General features: G+C 43.3%; 1 long non-coding RNA gene across 3 annotated transcripts in view; it reads left to right on the top strand.

Annotated features, from left to right (window-relative positions):
* The window catches only part of LOC128351066 (uncharacterized), an 86,480-nt gene that overhangs the window by 5,536 nt on the left and 58,670 nt on the right, over positions 1–22,274 (top strand). For all 3 annotated transcript variants that reach the window (XR_008319576.1, XR_008319577.1, XR_008319578.1), the window contains exon 2: positions 10,433–10,637. This is a non-coding gene — a long non-coding RNA (uncharacterized LOC128351066). The remainder of the gene's footprint in view (positions 1–10,432; positions 10,638–22,274) is intronic.

The raw sequence follows: 22,274 nt of genomic DNA on the forward strand, positions 1-22,274 counted from the left end.
ATGTTGAACTGACATTATTCAAAAAAGGAGGAAGACCTGTTAGATAAGGATGGTTCCATTATGGTATAAGAAAGAGGATCTATCAAAGAATATCCTACGCTAAACATTACTTCACAAAATCCTAAGAACATGTTTTTTGTCCTCTGAAGCCACTGTCTTAAATAACCCTGTCCACATAGTTGCCACAACCCACTGAGGAAGTCTAATGTGTCTTCTTATGCTTTGCTTAGTGGACAGCTCTCCCAAGTAGAAAACTCTCCAAAGCTTCTGTTCACAAAATTGATTCAAAAGGCACCTTTTAAAGTGATGATTCTCTTGTATTTAGAAGTGGGAGAGCAACTGTCCCTATTCAGCCCCAGCACAACATCCCTCCAGTGGTTATTGCTGGTGTTGAAAGGTAAAGTGTGTCGTTGAGGCCTTGTTGACTCCTGGTGACCACAGAGCCCTGTGGTTGTCTTTGGTAGATTACAGGAGGGTTTTACCATTGCCATCTCCTGCGCAGTATGACTACCTTATCTTTATTTTTAGGTTGTGAGCTCTTTTGGGACAGGAACCATCTTATTTATTTTTCTATGTAAACCACTATGAGAACTTTTGTTTAAAAGCAGTATAAATATTCATAGTAATTGTAGTTATGTCTGGGCTTTTTACCCATGACCACCAATTAATGGCAGCGCACAGGGCAGCTAAATTGTGCATGTAATCATGAATGTACGCTCTCTTGCAGGGATCACAAGAGATGTAAATACATAGTAAAATTCAGTTTTTCAGTGGAGTACATGAAAATCAATAATCCTGTCATGTCAGTACTTTTAACCAGCTCTCTTCTCTGTCCAGTGAGATGTTTGGAACCTTTCTATATCCACCACACTGGCAAGACTGTGTCAAGAAAATAATGCATTTGTGTACTGTGAAATGAGCCCATTCAAGATGACAGGGAATTGTTTATTTTTGAAACAGATCATCTGAATTACTGCTATTTATCCACTACCATTTTTATTTCCTTTTAGAGGGATTAAGGGAATTAGCTCCAGGAACTCTGAACAGTATAGAAAAATACATGTAACCAGTATTCTACCACAGCACTACTGTGACAGAAAAAGCTTAACCTGCTCAATATCTTCCTTCTACATCGTTATTTAAAGCACAAGATCTTTTACTTCTGTTGAATCTGGCAATCCCCAAAGGAAAGCAAACATAGTCTGTTTCAAAGCTAGAATATGTAGGTAGAGCGCAGGCCTTTCCAGACAAAGTTGCCTTTGTGTGTGTGGAGAGTGCAGTTGTTACTCATTTGCTGAACATGATCCAAGTTATGATCGTCCCTTTCTTCCCCCCATACTAGAACACCCATTCCTGAGAAACTGCATTTTTTTTCTTTACTCAGACAGCAATGCTGAGTTGCTGGGACAATGCAGTTTTCTCTCCTGAATTGCAACCAGTGCTAAAAATAGCGATGCACATCAGGTTTGCCCTAGTTCCAAAGTTATCTATAGGATCTCTCTCTGCCAGTGTCATGTAGAATGTCCTATCAGTCTTTTCTTGAGTGTCTTTTCCAGTGGTGTGGTGACGTTGAGGGTGGCCATAGAGTGAGATTTGAGGCATCCCTTGCCTGGTTGCTGGCCTGCGTCTCATTGCTGGGTTGCAGCGCTGTCTGATGATGTCATCAGGCTGGCACAAGCACGCTGCCCCATCCCAATGAGGCACTTGGGTGATGATGTCAGCCTGGCAAAGAGAGGCAGGCCGATGGGGGAGGGGTCGGCAGGGGCTGTGAAGGCAGGTGTAGCAGGTCACTTCAGCGTCCCATGTGCAGCTGCTCTGCCTGCCTTTTTTATAGCTATGCACCTAACGTTTCCCACTTCTCCAGTGCAGCATTACATTTCCCCCATGAAGTTCTTTTTTAAATGTTACTTGATAATTGTTAGCTCACAAAAACAAAATTTTGGGTTACACTTTTGCTCCTGTTATTTGCTACTAATTACTATTACTTCTGCTACTAATTTGCTTTTTCAGCTGGAATATGTTGCTGCTGAAATGTACACATCTAAGCATTGGAAGTCGACAGTCTCAGTGCCACAAATGACACAGCCTATTCTGCACTCCAGTGCAAGTCCTTAAATAACATGGGAACAATTTGTCTGAGAGACCATCTGTTGTCTCCCTTGCATCACAGGATTTGAGACCGAGGGATTGGAACTGAGATCAGGAGGTGGAACTTAGGCAGCAGCTCATGAGCTAGATTTCTCTCTCAACATGCATTGCTTTGCAGGCCATTAATAAATAACAGGTTTGCAAGCAAGCTGGTTTTGAGGAACTGTCTCAATTTTAGGAAGGTGGGCTTGTTAATTGCAGCTGGGTTTCCCTATTTAGTTATTCATTAAACTTGTCCTTTTGTGTAGAGTGCTCAGATATCAGTGCCAAAAGCCACATGAAGACCTCAATTTAAATATAACACATACATAAGCAGCAAATGTTGCCTGACTCTCTTGATCCCTGACTGTTTATATTTACTTCAAGGCTCAAGAAAAAGTCAAACTGTTTGTACCCATACGCTGTAACTGGAAAACACATGCTGTTGTGTCAATAATACAGATTCATTTAATGACAAATTAATACAAGTTCCTTGTACTCCAACATTCAGATGTTAAGGTTTCCACAGCCACCATCAGCCATTAAGGGAAGGGCAACCAGAAAGGTTCTAGCCTAGCTTTCTCCCTGATATGCCAGTTTTATGAACATATGAAGCTGCTTTATACCGCATCTGACTTTGGTCCATTTAAGTCAGTTTGTTGGGAGTGGCTGATATCCTGATTGACAAAGTTGAACTATCCTGAAAAGTTCAACTAAGTCAGCTCCACTACACTGATGTGGAGTGGCTCAGTGGTGCTAGCAAATTTTGACAACCTCCCATTCCTCAGGAAGTGTGCTGTGCCATCTCAAAATATGTCCCTGAAGGTCACATATCCCTCAGGGGCATAGTTTTGTGTGACACAGAGGGCTTCCAGGAAATTCGGAGGTTGCTGAAATTTCTCCCCATGCATGTTATCACTGGTGCAGCATCTGTCTGGAACTCTTCAGAAGCACTACTGCATCACCTTTGCTTCATTAAGTGAGGATTTCAGCCACTGACCAGAAGCAGTTTTCCAGGGTTTCAGTCACGATTCTTTCTCAGCCCTACTGGGAAATGCCAGGAATATTATGACAACAAAAAGCCAGGATAAATATATTATATAATCATATATACATTAGAACAGGAGTGTAAGGAGCTCACCGGCAGCTGCAGAACATAGGAACATAGGAAGCTGCCATATACTGAGTCAGACCATTGGTCTATCTAGCTCAGTATTGAACACAGACTGGCAGCAGTTTCTCCAAGGTTGCAGGCAAGAATCTCAGCCCTATCTTGGAGAAGCCAGAGAGGGAGCTTGAAGCCTTCTGCTCTTCCCAGCTCCATCCCCTGAGAGGAATATCTTACAGTGTTCACACTTCTAGTCTCCCATTCAAATGCAACCAGGGTAGACTCTGCTTAGCTAGGAGGACAAGTCATGCTTGCTACCGCAAGACCAGCTCTCACCAGCGGCCCCCTCCCTGTATTACTGTTTGGTGCACATGCTGGCCACACTCCTGCACATGATGTCAAATGCTGCCCTTTTGCCGGTCTCGGTTGGTGCTTCATTCAAGCACTCTCTGAGTGCTTTCTTTCTCTGCTCAGAGCTGATAGTGGCCATGTTGGGCAAGAGGGAGAGCAGACAAGCATCTGGCAGCCCCCAAAGTTGGGGGGGGGCTGAGTCTGTGATGGCCCCCAGAAATACTCAGAGCAGCGGCAGCCTGAGGACGCTCATCTCCTTGTGCTCTTTTATAGCCATGCGCCTGCATTAGGACCTGAGACCTGTTGCATGCAAAGCATGTGCAGTACCACTGAGCTATGGCCCCTCCCCAAAGTGAAGCTGTCTTATACTGAGTCAGCGCTGTGGTCTGTCTAATTCAGTGTTGTCTACTCTGCCTGGTGGAAGCTCTCCAGGGTTCAGGCAGGGATCTTTCCCAGCCCTACCTTTGGGTGCCAGGAATTGAACCTGGGACCTTCTGCATTTTGCATGGAAAAGCAATCATGCAGGAAGGATGCGACATATGCCATGGATGCACAGACAAACAGCAGAAGAAAGCCTGAAAGATATGGTGTAACACTTTTATTCCTGTTCCAGGCTATTGGAACAGCAAATGCCTCAGGTCGTTTGGATTGGGGGCTTGTTAATCACAGCTCCTCCTGCCCCATCACACCTAGGAAGATGCTCAAACAAGGCCCTACACCCAGCACTCCCCACACCTGTCAAGGCATTTAGCAATCTCCCTCTGCAGCCCTGTGGCTTTCTCTCTCCCCACCTCAGACTGGCCTCTGGGCCTATAAACAGCACCTGGCAGACCTGCCGAGCTGGCTCCACCCCCAGCCATTGCCCCACCTCCCCATGTGTTCTAAGGGCCGCACTCCCAACAGATAGATCCTCCTGTGTTCCCACTGTCTGTGGTCTTTCAGGTCTGGGCAAGTCTGTATATCAAACAGAAACATAGACCTGTTTTGAAGATAACTCCAGAACAAAAACTAACCCATGTCATACTCCATTAAAAGCTAAATGAGCTCCATTAGCATACCAAAGTGGCTCCCAAGTGGGCCATGGATCCTTGGTGTTGTACTGCTGTGAGGCAGCCCATTTTAAATTAGATGCCAGCTGAATGATATGCAGCACAGGTAAGTTTTCCCAACAACATGCATAAATGGGGCCTCCTTTGATTTAAGGATGCCATCAAACAGCACAGCTGGCCCAAATGGAGCCCACAATAGACTGGTGTCAGCAGCTTGTTGGAAGACATTTGATGGTTGTCATCTTATAGGTTGAGAGGATCATAATGAGCAACATTTCTGCTTATCTTCCTTTAATATGATTTTGGGATGAAAAACAGGATTTTCCATAACCAGTGGCCAAGTGACTTCTATATGTGTGATACACCTATATTTCCATTCCAGAAAATAATATCCTAGGTTTCTTGTTGAAGCTATTTTGAAATATTGTTTCCGGAGCATATTATTATAGGACTAGTGGTTTTGTAGCCCATTGGATAATGGGCGCTAGGGGAGCTCTGCGCTCCAGACCACCGCCACCATTACCCCTTCCGCCCGCGGCTCTGGCCGGGCCCACCACTCACCGCCGCCCGCGGCTCCGGCCGGGCCCGCCACCCACCGCCGCCCGCGGCTCCGGCCTGGTCCACCGCTGCCCGGGCCCACCGCTGCATTGTCTTCTCCGCCGCCTCATCCGGCGGCCAGCCTGGGCGGCCAGAAGCGGCCGCCCCGAAGAAGCCGGGTAAGCGGCAGCACGGCCAGGCCTCGGCCATGGCTCTGCCGCCTCCTTGGCCGCGCCGTCTCCTCTGGCCGAGGCGGCGGCTTTGCCGCCACCTCGGCCAGTGTCCCCCGCCACTGCTTACCTGGCTTCTTCAGGGCGGCCGCTTCTGGCCGCCCAAGATGGCCGCCGGGTGCTGGCGGTCCTGGCTCCCTGGCTCTGTTCTGGCCATGCGCTTCGCGCATGCCCAGAAGAAGCCAGGGAGGCACGGACACCAAGCGTTTTATAGATAAGGATATATAACATTATATACTTTAAGATATAACACAAAACATACTACGTAATGTATTATATAACTGCATATCTATGCCTTTAAACAAAGAACATTATCAAAAATGGAAGGGGTGATGCTAAATGGTGAGAGTGAAAGGATGAGGCAGAGGATAAGACCGGCAGTACCAATAGATTATTTGGTGGTGGGGGGGGTTGGGGTGATTTATGAACCACTCAAGTGCAGCTCTTTGCACACAGAAGGTCCCAGGTTCAATATCTGGCATCTCCAGGTACCATAGGACTAGGAAAGACTTCTGCCTGAAACCTTAGAGAACCTCTGGAAGTCAGTGTAGGCAATACTGAGTTAGCTGGACCAATGTCTGACTTGGTATAAGACAGCTTCCTATGTTGTAGCTTAAATATTTACATGACATATATTATCATGTATTAATAGTAAAGAAAGGTGCTGATCACTATAACAGCACAACTGATCTTACAGAAGAAACTCAGGCTTCTGAATCCACAAGAAGAGCCCCGTTGTTTCCATTCTGCTCTTTGGAGATGCAGCACCAAAAGTGGTTTGAGTCACCTTCTCATGAACCTGACACCACAATCATTAAACTGGCTTAATCCTGTCCAGTAACCACAGCCACGGTTTGAGTTTTGGTCTGCAGATTGTTCTTTTGTTTTGCAGGCTTTACCGCCTGCCGTTTGTATTGCATGTGACCGTGCTATTTATGGAGAAGTAAATATTGCCAGGGGTCTGTTTAAAAAGGCCAATGACCTGGATTTTTTTCTCCGTTTGAATTAGCTCCAAAAGTCAGATATGTTTAACCATTGAAATTTTCCCTTATAGCTGTAGATTATAAATCATGTTAACATCTTGTGCACTATTAGCTTAGGAGATCAACAATCAGGCAGAGAGGAAGTATCATATATACAGATCTACTTTGGCAATGATTTGTTTTATTTCTGGAAGGAGTTAATTCCTAGAATCTTTTTTTTAATTACTAATGAATAAAATCTGCATAATATGACATTTGTAACACTTGTCCCTGTATCTTATTGCCCTGGCAATGTCCTACTCCTTATAATTCAGATTGGTAATTCCTTTTATTAACTGTTTTTACAGAAACGTCATTAATTATGGGGAAAAAAGATAAATTGATTTTTAATGGAGACTTGGGTCTAATATGTCTGTTAAATACAGTATGAACATTTGTTGTTGCATAATAATAAATTGAAACCACAGCCCAGATATTAGACCAAAGTTCTGTGGCTTATTATCTATCTATTTACTTTTGGCATTTAATATTCTTCCAACTGGCCCAAAACAATCTTACAAACAGAATATTTACAGTAAGCAATATGATTCTCCAATGAGTGATAACAAGCATAGTTATTGAAAAAATATTAATACATATTTTACGTTTTGTTAAAATAATAACCATCAGCTATGTCCTGTACATAGCATTATATCTTATATATCAATCACTGTCAAAGAGCACAGTAGATTCAAAGTGAGATCTTTCAGAACATATGTTTTTCAATCATATTCATGTGAATGCTTGGTATGGGAAGACAGCCTTTCTGCCCACAGGTCAAAAATTCTTCACTATGTCAGACCTGACAATTTTTGATCATACTGAAATCCTTGAAACATCAACATGCCATAGAGAACAGAGAATTGTAACTTAAAATCACAGACATAGTAGCTCTATAATATAGTAATATTCAGTGACTGAATATAGCTAGTGTGGTATAGTGGCTAGAGTGCTGGACTAGGACCGGGGAGACCCGAGTTCAAATCCTCATTCAGCCATGATACTTGCTGGGTGACTCTGGGCCAGTCGCTTCTCTCTCAACCTAACCTACTTCACAGGGTTGTTGTGAGGAGAAACTGAAGTATGTAGTACACCGCTCTGGGCTCCTTGGAGGGAGAGCGGGATATTAAAAAACTGTATTAAAAAAAGTAGAGCAAGAATGCACAGGTGCAGTAAGAGAACAACCTAACAGAAGCTGCCAATTAACGGTACCAGTGCAGCAGGGGAGAGGTGATCTTTGATGACCTCCCCTTCCCCAGGAAGCACTGTGTCACCTGAAAATATGTCCCTAAAGGTTGCGCCATTGGAGACATATTTGCAGGTGCTTTTTGATGCTCCTGAATGGAGACCATACATTTTAATATTTTTACACTGTCAAGCAAGATTAGATCCAAATTGGTTGAGTGGATGGAATTAGAATGATTTGGTTAAATAATGTTTTCTTGTATCTGTGAAATGAGCTGTATTGTTTTGTTTCTGTTACGGGTCATTGACCGTAATAAAAGATTCATTCATACGCTGAAGACTTCCCAAACTTCTTCTTCTTCTTCTTCTTCTTCTTCTTCTTCTTATTATTATTATTATTATTATTATTATTATTATTATTATTTTACACAGTCAGACAGGTGTTATTGACTGGTTTGTTTTATCCAGACATTGAGTCCTTCCCAAGGACCTGGGATGCCAGAATTTTATTGTCAATGTTGTTGCTGTTGTTATAGATATCGTCGCAGAATATAGGCTGTTCCCAGTAAAGCTGCTTTTTGTAATTGGCTGATGGTGATTTCTGTGGCCCCTATGGTGCTGAGGTGCTCTTCAAGGTCTTTTGGGACTGCACCCAGGGCGCCAATTACCACTGGGATGATTTTGGTCTTTTTCTGCCACAGCCTTTCAATTTCAATTTGTAGATCTTTGTATTTGGTGATTTTTTCTATTTCTTTTTCTTCTATTCTGCTATCCCCTGGTATTGCTATGTCGATTATTTTGACTTGTTTTTCTTTCTTCTCGTCTACAGTGATATCTGGTGTATTGTGTGGCAGATGTTTGTCTGTTTGTAGTCGGAAGTCCCATAATATTTTTACATCTTCATTTTCTTCAACTTTTTCAATTTTATGGTCCTACCAATGTTTAGCTACAGGTAGCTTGTATTTTTTGCAGATGTTCCAGTGTATCATCCCTGCTACTTTGTCATGCCTTTGTTTGTAGTCAGTCTGTGCGATCTTTTTACAACAGCTGATTAGGTGGTCCACTGTTTCATCTGCTTCTTTACAAAGGCGGCACTTGCTGTTTGTTGTTGATTTTTCGACTTTTGCTCTTATTGCATTTGTTCTTAGTGCCTGTTCTTGTGCAGCCAGTATTAAACCCTCTGTTTCTTTCTTCAAGTTGCCATTCTTAAGCCATTGCCAGGTCTTGGTGATGTCTGATTTTCCACTTATATTGTGTAAATATTGACCATGCAGGGGCTTATTTCTCCATTTTTCTGCTCGGTTCTTGACTTGTTCTTTCTCGTAGGCCTGTTTTGTTTCATTGGTGTTGAATAGTTTCACGTTCCTGACCATTTGAAGTGCATCTTCTTCACTGTCCCTTATATTATTATTATTATTATTATTATTATTATTATTATTATTATTATTATTATTATTTCAATTTCTACACCACCCTTCCAAAAATAGCTCAGGGCGGTTTACAAAGAGAAACAAATAAATAAGATGGCTCCCTGTCCCCAAAGGTCTCACATTCTAAAACGAAACATAAGATAGACACCAGCAACAGTCACTGGAGGTCCTGTGCTGGGGGTCGATAGGGCCAGTTACTCTCCCCCTGCTAAATAAAGAGAATCACCACGGTAAAAGGTGCCTCTTTGCCCAGTTAGCAGGGGTTACCATCCAGCCTTCTATTATAGGAGCCAAGCAAATTTATAAGAGCTTAAGCTGCTTTTGAATCTACAAAGTAAAATTAATCAAAACAAAAAGAACCATTTAGAAAAATTATAATGTAAAATTGGGCATATAAGCTAGTGAACACAAACATAGCATCTGGGGTGCAGCAAGGTTGGAGTGGGCCCTTTGGGAGAAAGTGGAGATGGTCTCCTGCCCCCACCTTTGTCTTTGGAGAGTCAGGAGAGGGAGAATGAAGAGCAAAGTATTTGGTAGGCTCCCCACTCTTCCTCAAGGGCCCAGGGACATTTGTCTCCCCCCTCCCTTTTCAATTATAGCTACACTTCTGAATAGCATGGCAGCTACTAAATGGCATTAGCTTCCAGGTTGAAGGCTACAGAATAGGGCAATGCACTTTTATTGCAATTATAATCCAAAGAGTTTATTAATCTATTGTAGGCAGAGCAGAGTTATTCACAGGTTTAGATAGCAAGACAATCTTGTCTGTGTGAAAGCCTGGGCATGAATTCCTTCAAAGGTAAACCACACCCTCCATTAAGAGGTGAAATTTCTTAATTCCATTGGCCTCATGGATGAGATGGTTCTATGCCAATCCAAACACTTTTTGGTTACATTTCAAATTAGACAAAGGAACTTTAGAACTGAGTCATCATGTGCAGGAAGAGGAGTAATTGATAAGCACTTCTTAGGAAGCACCTGCAAAGGTTGTCTGGCCTCATGGAAAAATAATGTTGCTGAGACTTAAAGAAAACAGAGCAATGGCAGAGAAGCAAAATGAATTATTTGTACCAAACGTTGTTGCAAAAGACCTGCAAATACCCACCCCTGAACCACTTGTGTGTGTGGTGGTGGGGCACTGTCCTAAGATGCTACAGCAAACAGAGATGATAAAGGATGAAGCTTCAGAACTGACAAATTAAAAAGTAACCAGAAACTGGGGGACAGATGGAATTAACCTGGGTGTTAAACAAAAAAGAGATAATGCAAATAAGCCATGGTGATCTTTTGACTGAAATATGTAACTCCTCTAGAACTGGCTTCCTAGTTGGAGAATTGGAAAGTAGCCAATGCAACACTTTTTAAAAAAAAACTTTATTTGTTCTTTTTTCAGATATTAAAAGAACTCAGCCAGATAAAAAAAAGTCAAGATACCAAACCTCAGCTGACTGGAAAGATAGCATACAGTTACAGATTGCATCCTGATTAATAACAAGGGAGAAAAAAGTGTAGAATGGGAGGAGTATTTCCTCGTGATAACTGAACATAAATTTGTTGATGTATGCCAGAATCAGTGTCGTACTTTGTAAAGAACAAGGGTTAGTTCTTATATCTGTCCAGTAATTGAAGAATTTTGTTCAAAATCTATATCTATATATTTAATTATCTAAGGCATACCCGTGGCTAATCTCATGTGTGACAGCAGCTCTCACAAAAGTTCGTGAGCAAAAGCACCTGATTGGGCAGTGGGGATTCCATATGCAGATAGGGAGGAGAAGCCTGTGATGGTTAAAGTCAGTTGGAATGCAACTGTTACTGTCGGAAGATGTTCTTGATTGCAGAGGAGAAGAATCTATATATCTAAAAAGATAGTGGGCAGGGGTCTGCGAAGAGAGAGGTTGTGAGAGAAGAAGGAGCCCCTTGAGGAGAAGGAGGCTGCCATTGTGTGAATTAGATGAGGAAACAAGATGAACAAGATCTGTTAACTCAGGAAGGGACAGAGAAAGAGAAATAAAAAAGAAGGGAGGAGAAGACAGACAGAGAGGGGGAAAGTGTGTGGAGAGAGAAAGGGAGGGGACTAGAGAAAGAAGGAAGGGCGAGGGATGGGCCCGAGCCTGTCAGTGGCCTGAGTGGAATGAGCGGCCATGGCGGCAGCAGCAAGAAAGGGCCCAGTCAACCACTGCTGCTGTTTGGGCCATTGGCGGAGGGAGGCAGGCAGGCAAGAGATGAGCCCAGGCCTGGCAGCGGCCTGAGGGGAACAAGTGGCCTTGTGGTGGCAGCAGCGAAGAATGGCCCAGCCAACTGCTGCTCCTGCTCCTGTGGGGAGGAGCAGGAGAGGGTGGGGAGGTCTCTGGGATAGGGGTCTGCTACTCGGCCAACAGCACCAGCAATGCTGCAGCCGCGACCAAGAGGGGTGAGGGGGATGAAGTCAGGGGATGGAGGAGGAGGTGCAGGAGTGCGGCTCAGGTGAGGGTGGAGAGATCTCTGAGGTGAGGGGGGCAATCAAGTACTAGAACGCAGATGCTCTGCATGGATTAAGCTCGTGTGTGTGTGTGTTTGTGTTTGTTTGTTTGTTTGTTTCTCTCTCTCTCTCTCTCTCTCTCTCTCTCAAACGTACCTGTTGCTAATCCCATGTGTGGCAGCTCTTGTGAGAGTTAGTGAGCTGCTGCCAGATAGCGGCGGGGGCAGGCAGCCAGAGGGCAGGGAAGGAAAGAGGTGGCCAGGCCAGTCAGCGAGTGGTGAGAGAAAGGGGCCGGCTGGCCAGCCAGCAGGCAGTGAGGGAATGTGGCAGCCAGGCCAGCAGGCAGGCGGTAAGGGAAAGCGCCATCAGAGGGCAGTGAGAGAAATTGACTGGGAGGGGGAGAGCAGACTGGGGCTGAAGATGAAAAGAAGATGGGGGGAGAGACAGGGAGAACTAGGGGTGCAGATGCTCTGTGCCAGATCAGCTAGTTTAATTTATTTTCAGTAAAGGACAAAAACAGAAACCATTGTTCCAAAAATGGTATGCTACATCCTGAGTCTGCAAAGTGATTATGTCAGTAATGAGCTGCTCCCAGATTTTGTCCCAGAAATTGCTTTTCCATTGTGCAAAAACGGAAGTTTTCCTACAACCAGCAATAAAATAAAATCTCATGTGCAACATTGGAAATGGATTTCTGTCCATACAGCTCCCTAAGAGTATGTTTGGAATGGCTCTAGTATAAAGCCCACATTGCTCATATTACACCTATTTTGAAGGCACTCCATTGGCTGCCAATCCATTCATGGACACAATTTCAGGATGGATATTACCTTTAAAGCCCTAACTAACTTGGTCCCCAGATATCTTAAGCATCTCCTGCTTTCAGTTGAATTTGCCTACCTGACTAAATTGGCTGGGAGAGCACTGCTCCATGTACCGATGTTCACTGAAGCTTGTTTGTTGAACACATGGGACAGGGCCTTCTCAGTAGTTGCCCCAGGCTGTGGAACTCATTCTTAGAAGAGATCCACATAGCCATCAGTCTTTTGGAGAAGACTGAAGATTTCCCTTTTTACTCAGGCCTTTGGTTAAAAAGAAGCCCCCCTGTGTTTCCCTGGTGGTTGTAGCTGTTTGTTGATTTTTAGTGTATTTTAAATGGAATTTTGTTATAGTTTTATTTGCTGTTCTAATTTGTTGTTCAATGCCTAGCATCCTAGGATGAGGGCAATATACAAATGCGAACAAGTAGTAAGTACATGGGCAGGCAGGTCCTTTCCAGGACTGGTAAACTGTTTTTAAAAAGAAACAGCAAGTAGAAGATAGGAGTCAATCATTTCTCAAATAAATTGAAGTAAACAGTGCACTCCCTCAAAGATGTATATAGGGACAAATACTAAATACGCTGGAGTCAGGATGAACCATAAAGTGGTAATCTAGTTTGTGGCCGACAACAAGTTATTCAGAATGAGGACATCAGAAGCAGACTGTGATAAGCTCTGAACGGAGCTCTCCAAACTGATGAATGGCGGGGGGCGGGGAGCCAAAAGTAAGTACAAAGTGGAGAGTCTGAATAGAGCTGGGGTGGCCAACCTGAAGCTCTCCAGCTGTTGTTGGACTGCAACTTCCATCATCCCCAGCCTCGATTGCAAGTCCAACAACAGCTGGAAAGCCTCAGGGTGGCCAACTCTGGGACAGAGGGAATTGCCATTCTCTGGAACTCAACATCTCCCTGTTTGGTGTAAAGGTAAAGTGTGCCGCTGAGTCGGTGTCGACTCCAGGGGATCACAGAGCCCTGTGGTTGTCTTTGGTAGAATACAGGAGGGGTTTACCATTGCCATCTCCCGCACAATATGAGATGACGCCTTTCAGCATCTTCCTATATCGCCACTGCCCAATATAGGTGTTTCCCATAGTCAGGTGGTGGTAGTACTTAAATTATTAGGTTTTAACAACAATTTTGAAAACTTTGTCTAGTCACAAAAGCCTTTTCCTATAATGTATTTATACGGATATAAACCTTTTCCGCTCAGATTTCTTGATCGTCCCATCTACCTTCTCTCATTCCCTGTACTAAACTTACAGACAGCCCATTAGTTGCAGGTACTTACAAAACTGACACCAACAGACAAACTGCAAATCAGGGTGGTGTGTGGGGTGGAGATGAGCAAGGAAAGAGGGACTGATGCAATCATGGGAGGTGCTACCATGGGTGTCTGGAGGGAGCTCGTTGCCCCCCTCTGGGCTGAGCCAGTTCCACTTAATTCAATGGGGCTTACTCCCAGGTAAATGGATATAGGAAATGGATTGCAACTTTGCACCCCCACCCCTGGAAAAAGTCCTGAAGACATCCATGTGTGCCACTAAGATCCATACAGTTCAAGGAATGCGGCCCAGATTTCTAGGTGCTTCTCTCACTTAGGTCTCACCTATAGAAACCGCTTATTTTTTGTATTGCTAGAGCCAACATTCAGGCTTTGCCATATACTGTACTGTAGGTTGATTTATTAATGGGGAAAGGACATTAGTCGGAAAAGGTCCAAATCAGTGGCTCCCCCTAACTGCTGGTTTTCCATTGCCAAGTGGAAACCTGTCTTTTTGCTGCAGCCTAGATTTCCAGAAAGCTTTTCTTCTGTAATTTCCAGAAAGATTTCCAGAATGCTTTTCTTCTGTAATGACTGATGTGCTAGATACAACAAATGTTTGACACTTTGACACGGAAAGCTTTTCCTGCAAACTGACTCATTCTGTTTCAATTGCTATGTTGTTTTTCAAAATAGCATTCCTAGCTGGCTTTCTTATTACTGTTTTATTGCAAAAATGTGATGACTTTATTTGTGAACTGTATGTTTTTCTTCTGGATTGTAAGCCATTTTGGGTGTCATGATGGAGTATAAATACTGAAACAAACAACAAATGTTAGTTAAGAGCATAAGAAGGGGTCTGCCGGATGAGACCAAAAGTCAGTCTAGTCTAACACCCTGTTTCTCCCAGTTGCCAATCAGATGCTTCTAGGAAGCCCAGAAACGGGACTTGTAGCCCTATTCCACTGTTACATCACACCAAGTGATATTTGGAGGCATTTTGCTTCTGGACCTGAAGGAAGCATAGCGCCATCACTAGTAGTCCTTGATAGCCATTTTGAGTGTCGTGAACATGGAGTATAAATACTGAAATAAACAACAAATGTTAGTTAGATATCTCCAGATATTATTGGACTACAACTCCCACCATACCAGCCACATCCCAAGATGGCAAAGTTCAACATCTGGGGTCCCAAGTTTGGGAATCCGTGTCATAAGAGAATGAAACCTTGTATGAAGAAGTACTTCCTTAGTTCTGAATCTCCTGCCAGTCCATTGTCTGGGAGGTCCTCTGGTTCTAACACTGTGAGAGAGGGGAAAACATTCTTTCTATCCACTTCCTCCAGATCATGCATAATTTTATAAACCCCTGATCATGTTGCACACATAATCACCATTTTTATCTAACTGAAAGCCCCAAACACTGCAGCCTTTTCTCAATAAGAAGATGTTCCAGTCTTCTGAATGGACCCAGATTGGACCAAAGCTTTGTACAGCACTACCAAGATGAGCAGAGCACCTTCCTTAAGCCAAATATACATGACAGGCTGAAAGGTGTATATATTCATTGCGTCTAAATAAATAAATAAATATAGGTTTTCTAGTTGGAAGAATGGAGGGCTAAAGAATCTTTTAAAACAAAGGTTCCTAAAGTGGTAGTCTGGTACTGCCGTTTGCTTTCTATCCCAAAATACAGAGCAGGGCTGCACAACCTCAGCCTTCCAGTTTTGTTTTTAGACTACAACTTCTATCATCCTCAGCAGCCACAGTGGCCAATCATCAGAGATTATAGGAGCTGTCGTCCAGCATCTGCAGGAGGGCCTGATACAGAGCTACATCCTTTCATGACTGCTCAACCTATCTATTTTTATATGACAAATGCTGCTGGATAAGCTTCTCAGAATAGCACCATCCTTTGGTTGGGCTTTTAAAATCTCTTCCAATGCCCACAAAGCTGGTATGCATATATAGATGGTGGCCTGCCCTAGGCTTTCAGAACCACATTTCAGGTCCCTTCATACCTTCATCTCCCTAGAGCCTGCAGCAATGCCACATGCAGCCTCTATTATTAATATTATTTAACTATGCACAATCTTACACTAGGTTTGGGGCAAATATTCTTGTGAATTCTAATTTCCGTGACTAAACAATGGGGGTATAGTTGAGGGGGGACGTGCAGGGACGGAGTGCCGGTAAATCTCAGTTACTTTAGCTGTTGGGGTCGGCTGTGGGCATGGCCATGGGGGCTGTCATGGAGAGCGCCCGCACTTCTGAATTTGCAATGACATCACTGCTAAACAAGAATCTATGCAAGCCCTTGCTGAATGTATTTCTTTCCTATTACATTATTGGAAAACTTAATTGGTATTTGATAGACCATAGTAGATTGCAGTGACTATATGTTTGCTCCTCCCTTCCATCTGTGCTAACATTTAGAAAACACCAAAGAAAGCTAGTAGGACCGTTGTTTTTAAATAATAATACCTGAGTTGTTTTGGAGAGAGAGAAAAACAAGAACGGTTATGCTTCCCAGTAAGAACGTCAGGATCTTCTCCTCTGACTTTTGTTTTCTGCCTGTTTTCAGTTATGCTGAATAAGCTATAATCAAGATATTTAAAAGTAGGAACATCTGCATTTCAAGGTAAATAAGTATAATATCAGAGATATAAATAGGTATAAACATGAAAAGTAGAATATCTCCTCCATTATCTAACTCTAAAGGATTTCTGAACTAACATTTCTGTGACCTCAGTCTTAAGCACATTTTCAAGTTCTAAAACAGGGCTAACTTTCTAGGAAGATATACTGAGAATCAAGGTATAAAGCTAACTAAATCAGGGTGGCACAACTTCATCCCTCCAGCTGTTTTTGGTCTACAACTCCCATAATCCTCAGTCACAGTGACCAATAGTCAGGCATTATGTGAGTCATAGGCAAATATTTGCACTAGACGAAGTGTGAATGTGTCTGGTCATTTTCACATTTTGGCCCTATATGTTTACACACAGTGGAGTGAGAACAATCCTCAGGCTCACGCGCCCTTGCTTGCCAGAAACAGAGCTTTTAGGATGAATTGGGGTGTGGGCACATAAATGCCTTTATGAATGGGCTTCATCTGATCTATATGTCTACCAAGAAGAAAGAGCGGGTGGATTGTGTGAGTACGGCCTAATTACAAAGGAGTTTGTGTGCAAAAGTGAGACTCCTGTCTTAAACCTTAGAGAGTAGTTGCCAGTCAATGGAGACAATGCTGAACTAGAAGAACCAATGGTCTGACTCAGGATAAGGCAGTTTCCTATGCCCTGGTGTGTTGATAGGCTTCTGGTCTGCAGGGTCTATTTTGGGAATGGGGCCGCAGCTGAGTGTTAGAACATCTGTTCTGCATGCATAAGGTCCCAGATGGTTCAGTCCCTGGCATCCACAGGTAGGGCTGGAAAGGACCCCTGCCTGAAACCTTGAAGAAGACGCTGCCTGTCAATATAGAAAATACTGAGTTAGATGGACCAATGGTCTGACTTGGTATAAGGCAGATTCCTATGTTCCTAAGCAGTGAGGGAGGAAGTACAAATAAGAAGCAGCAGCAGCAGCAAGTTGTTCTGGTAATAATGAATTTGTCTTCTTTCCTTTCACTGTAATCTTAATTGATAGTTACCATCCTCACAAGTTAGCCCATTTCAGCCTTAAACATTCACATGTCCACCATCTTCAATCAGGGTGGATGACATAATCACAAACTACACCGTTGAGCTGTCCCTATGTGTCACTCACTACAATGGAATGCGCTCCCTAGTGAAATAAGAGCCTCCCCATCTCTGACAGCTTTTTAAAAGTCTTTTAAAACACATTTCTTCACCCAGGCTGGTTTTTATGCTGTTTTAAAATATTATTTTACAATTTTTAAATTGTTGTAATTTGTGTGTTCCCCCTCCATTTTTGTCTTAATGAATGTTTTACTTTGTTTTTATTCTGTTGTAAACTGCCCAGAGACGTACGTTTTGGGCAGTATAAAAATGTTTAATAAATAAAAAATAAAATAAAAATTGTACCAAATTTGGTTCAAATCGGTTAGCAGGCCTGCTCAACTTGGGCTCCCAGCTATTTTTGAACTACAACTCTCATAATCCCCAGCCATAGTTGCCAATAGCCAGGGATTATGGGAATTGTAGGCCAACATCTGCAGGACGGCCAAAGTTGAGCAGCCCTGGTAGTCCACAAGTTAGCCCACTTGTGCCTCAAACATTTACACATCTGCCATCTTGAATCTGGGTGGATGACATCATCACAAACTATGACACTGAGGTGTCCTTATGTGTCCCTGCAACTGTACCTAATTTGGTTCATATTGGTCCAGGCACTGCCAACTTGATAGGGGGACACACAACACAACACAACAAACACAATGCCGGGTGATCTCATAAGCTTACTTTCATTAAGGAAAGTAGGCTAATAAAAGATAATTTCCCTTGCCATTTACCCTCATGTATGGGGATTCCAAAGATCTAATATTTTGAGGATCACAAATGTTGCTTATTTGACTGCTAAAGCAGCAAATCCCTGCATTCTTGCTTTTCAATAAGTGGGCATTCATAGAACTAAAGAGAAATCCCACCTGTTACAACCAGTCAGTGTTTATAGAAACTAGGCCGATTTGTTTTGAGATGTATTAGCACATTTTGTTCCAGGTCCAGAATATTTAAGCACAGCTAAAGACTGATTGTCTTTCATTGTGTACTCTAGCGTCACTTCTCATGTTTTAAACAAGAGGCCACAGTGTTATCATTGCGTCCACATTCAAAACAGAGAAACAAAGTGTTGGGTTTTTTTTTAATAAATCTGCAAGCAGACAATGCTACTTTTATATAGCACTCTCTTTTTACTTTTTTGTTGTTGTATGACATTGATCTTGCGAAAAGATCAGTGTAAATTCACATTTTCTCTTACCTTTCATCCTTCTTTGTATCCAATTCCTAACCCATCCTTTATATTAACTACAGCTGTATTTCCCCGCCTCAGAAAGGTAGATCTTTTCAGTGGTTTGTTTGCTTAATATTTAGAGCAGATTCACAGGAATATTGGTAGCTGCCTTATACTGAATCAGACCACTGGTCCATGATGTAGCTTGGTATTGTGTATGCCAGGGCTGCTCAACTTAAGCCCTCCTCCCAATGTTAGCCTACAATTCCAGTAATCCCTGGCTATTGTCCACTGTGGCTGGGGATTATGGGAGTTGTCGTCCAAAAACAGCTGAGGGGGCTAAGTTGAGCAGGCCTGATCTACACCAACTGGCAGCAGCATCTTAAAGATTTCGGGCTAACTGGAGATGCCAGGTATTGAACCTAGGCTCGTCTGCATTCAAAGCATAGTCTCTACCACTGAGATACACTTCCACCTGTAAGAGGAACAGTGCTCACAAGTAGTCACCCATCCAAATGTAATCCAAGGCAAACTCTGCTTAGCAAAAAGGGCAATTTATATGTGCTATCCCAAGACCAGCTCTCCATCCCATGCTTCAGTCTTTCATGCTTAAGTCTGTGCATGGAGGAAACCCAGTCTCCCCTTTGCAGAACAGAGTACAGGGGCACAAAATCTCTGTAGGAAGCACTTTTCTTGCTAAGATTCAGATTGATTCAGAGTACCACTATCTTTGTCAAAAATGTACAAAGCCATATGCTTCAGTGACAGTTTTAATCAGTTTTGTGTTCTCTCTATTTTGGTGTTAGTAGTTATATTTTTAAATGTGAGCTATTTATGGTTCTCTTCTTGAATCTCTACTGCAGGGTGGCTTTATGAATCAGAGAACATGAGGAACTGGGGCCAGCAACACCTACTTTTTTTAGCCCTAGTTTAGTTTAGCATTTAATCATGCTGCCTTCTCAAATAAAACAATATTAATAATAATCCTACATTCATGCCATATCCTTTGTGACAAACTTTGTAAATGGGCTTAATTTATTGGATCCTAAATACTGTAAAAATGGTGACTGACAGAAACAATGAACAATTGTTCAGTTTGTGGTTGATATTAAGATGTAGGGGGGAATATATCTGGACTCAAACCTGCAGTGAGTCTTAAACTGGCAACCCAAGGAATGGAGCAGTATGTATGCCAGCCAGGGGTGTAGCAAGGTTGGAGTGGGCCCTGAGACAAGAAGTGAAGATGGGCCCCTGACCTCTGGGGCAGTTAAGGAAGTGGGGAGGGAAGAGCAAGCTGTCACACAACCAGCACCCCTGCCCGCCCACCCCCAGGGGCCCAGGAAAACTGTCCCGCCTGGTTCAGTTATATCTATGCCCCTGGTGCCACCACCATATTTTGCTCAGGTATACAGACTTCTCATAGCAATCAAGCTGAGAGGAAACCTGTTCTTTCTGTTGCAGCCCAAACTAACTGTGCACAGTGCTGATTGGCTGGCTTCCTGTGACATAAGGGGATCATTTCCTCTTTCCATTTCCCTAACAGTCTTTCAATTGACAATGCTGGTTGTATTAAAGTTCCCCACCACCACCACCACCTAAAAAAAATAACATGAGGAACAACTATTTACATACATATATGCATGCTATGCTGCACTAACGAAAAGAGTACATCCCTCCAGAGGGCACAGAGAGGGAAAATAATTGACAGATTCAGCATTTGATTCACTGCTTAGCACGTCTGGCAGTGCCATTGGCCTTCCAAATGTGGGAGCAGGAAACCAAGCTCATGTTCAGGGGTGTAGCTATAACTGAGTGATGGGTTCAAAGAAGCGGGGTCCCCAGATCCACCCCTCCCTATTTTCTTGATTATCTCCCTCACTCCGAGGGGCCACCGGGAGAGGGGCGAACGCTCCCTCCCCTAGCTACACCCCTGCTCATGCCTCCTGTGTTTGGTACATCTGCAAATACCCAGTTTTTGCTGCATACAAATGTACCAAAGCACAGGAGATGTAGCATCTATTTCCACAGTGGGTCTTAATGGATGCACAATTGTCTGCTTCTCAGAAACACAAAGCAAAATTACCTGAATGAGGAAACCTGAAGGTACCCCACCTCTGCTTTTAGTTTTTCTTTCCAGCCTATTTTGTTTTGGAACAGATCCTTTAAACTCTGAGTCATGTTAAGAAAACCTAGGAACTGGGGCTAGTGGCGCAGGTAGTGCCTTAAAATAAACTCAGCAACACTGTGCCCACAGCACATGAAATGAATTACAGATCATTTGATGGGATGACACTGCTTTGGTGCACAAAAATATCTCAATGATCACTTTTAATTGGACGGATCATTAGTCAACGAGCGCAAAATCAAAGCCAAAGTTGGTCCCAGAGAAAGGTTTTGTAAACATTACTTCTGAAGCCAATCCCTTTTGTATACTGTTATTCAGCATGTTACAAACCTCCTGAATTGGAAATGAGTCACCTTGTTATCAGTTATTCTTGTTAGGCTGCAGTTTTTCTCTGAGCCAGTAGCAGCTTGTCCTAATGAACCAAGGAGGGCACCAAATGAAGTGCAGGTGCCTTTAGTTCCTGGCAGCTTTGTTGTGCCTCTCTCCCCCATCCTGCCCTGCCCTGCCCTGGCATTAAGGAGAGCTGTGCTGCCTACAGGCTGGCTCTTCATCAGGTAGAACTACTTGGGCTGGCTTGCCAGCTTGAACAGCTCTACCGGATGAATAGCCAGCCTGCAGGCAGCATGGCTCTTATGAATGCTGGGGGAGGGCGGGATGGGAGAGAGAAGTGCTATGATACTGCTGGGAACCAGCCACTCATTGGGATGAGCCGCTACTGTTTTAAAAGTAAAGTGTGCCATCGAGTTGGTGTCGACTCCTGGCGACCACAGAGCCCTGTGGTTTTTCTTTGGTAGAATACAGGAGCAGGGGCGTATCTAGGGGTAGGGCAGGCAGGGCATGTGCCCCAGGCGCCACTTGAAGGGGGGTGCCATTTTGCAAAATTAAAAAATAAAATAAAAATGGCTGCCAAAAACAAAATGGCCACCGTGCATGCTCAAATGGCCTCTGTGAGGCCCTAGGTCATGCCAGGCCTTCCAGAGGCTATTTGAGCTTCTGGAAAGAAAAACTAAAGGCAAAGGTGGTGTACCTTCAGGTTTCCTCATTCAGGTAATTTTGCTTTGTGTTTCTGAGAAGCAGACAATTGTGCATCCATTAAGACCCACTGTGGAAATAGATGCTACATCTCCTGTGCTTTGGTACATTTGTAAGCAGCAAAAACTCAAAATGGCACGGTGGCCATTTTGTTTTCAGTGGCCTTTTTAAAAAAAGATTATTTTTAAAAATGGCCACCACACATGCTCAAATGGTCCCTGCGAGGCCCTAGAGGCCAGTGGGGTGAGGGGGAACCTTTGCAAAACAAAAAACAAAAAACACCCAGCCTTTAGGAAGCCCCCCAAAGGGGCACCAGGTAAAAAAAAAATTAAAAATTAATATAATATAAGACACAGTACACATATTCAGATTGGCACTATGTACAGAGAATCGGGGCTTGTGAATACTGAGCTGATGCTTATGAGCTAGGATTGTATTCATTTGCTCTTACTTTGCTTCTTGTTATAAGTGAGTTAAATGTGATGTCTTAATAATATGGCTATTAATGGTGAGTTTGTCTTTGAATCAGTGTGAAATCCTTAGTATTAAGGCCCACTGGGAATTTCTTGCTCTCTTTCTCTCATTTTAACTGTCTTTCTGAAAGACTAGAATATATTCCAAG

This window comes from Hemicordylus capensis, chromosome 1 (assembly GCF_027244095.1).
Source record: "Hemicordylus capensis ecotype Gifberg chromosome 1, rHemCap1.1.pri, whole genome shotgun sequence".
NCBI classification, from domain to species: domain Eukaryota; kingdom Metazoa; phylum Chordata; class Lepidosauria; order Squamata; family Cordylidae; genus Hemicordylus; species Hemicordylus capensis.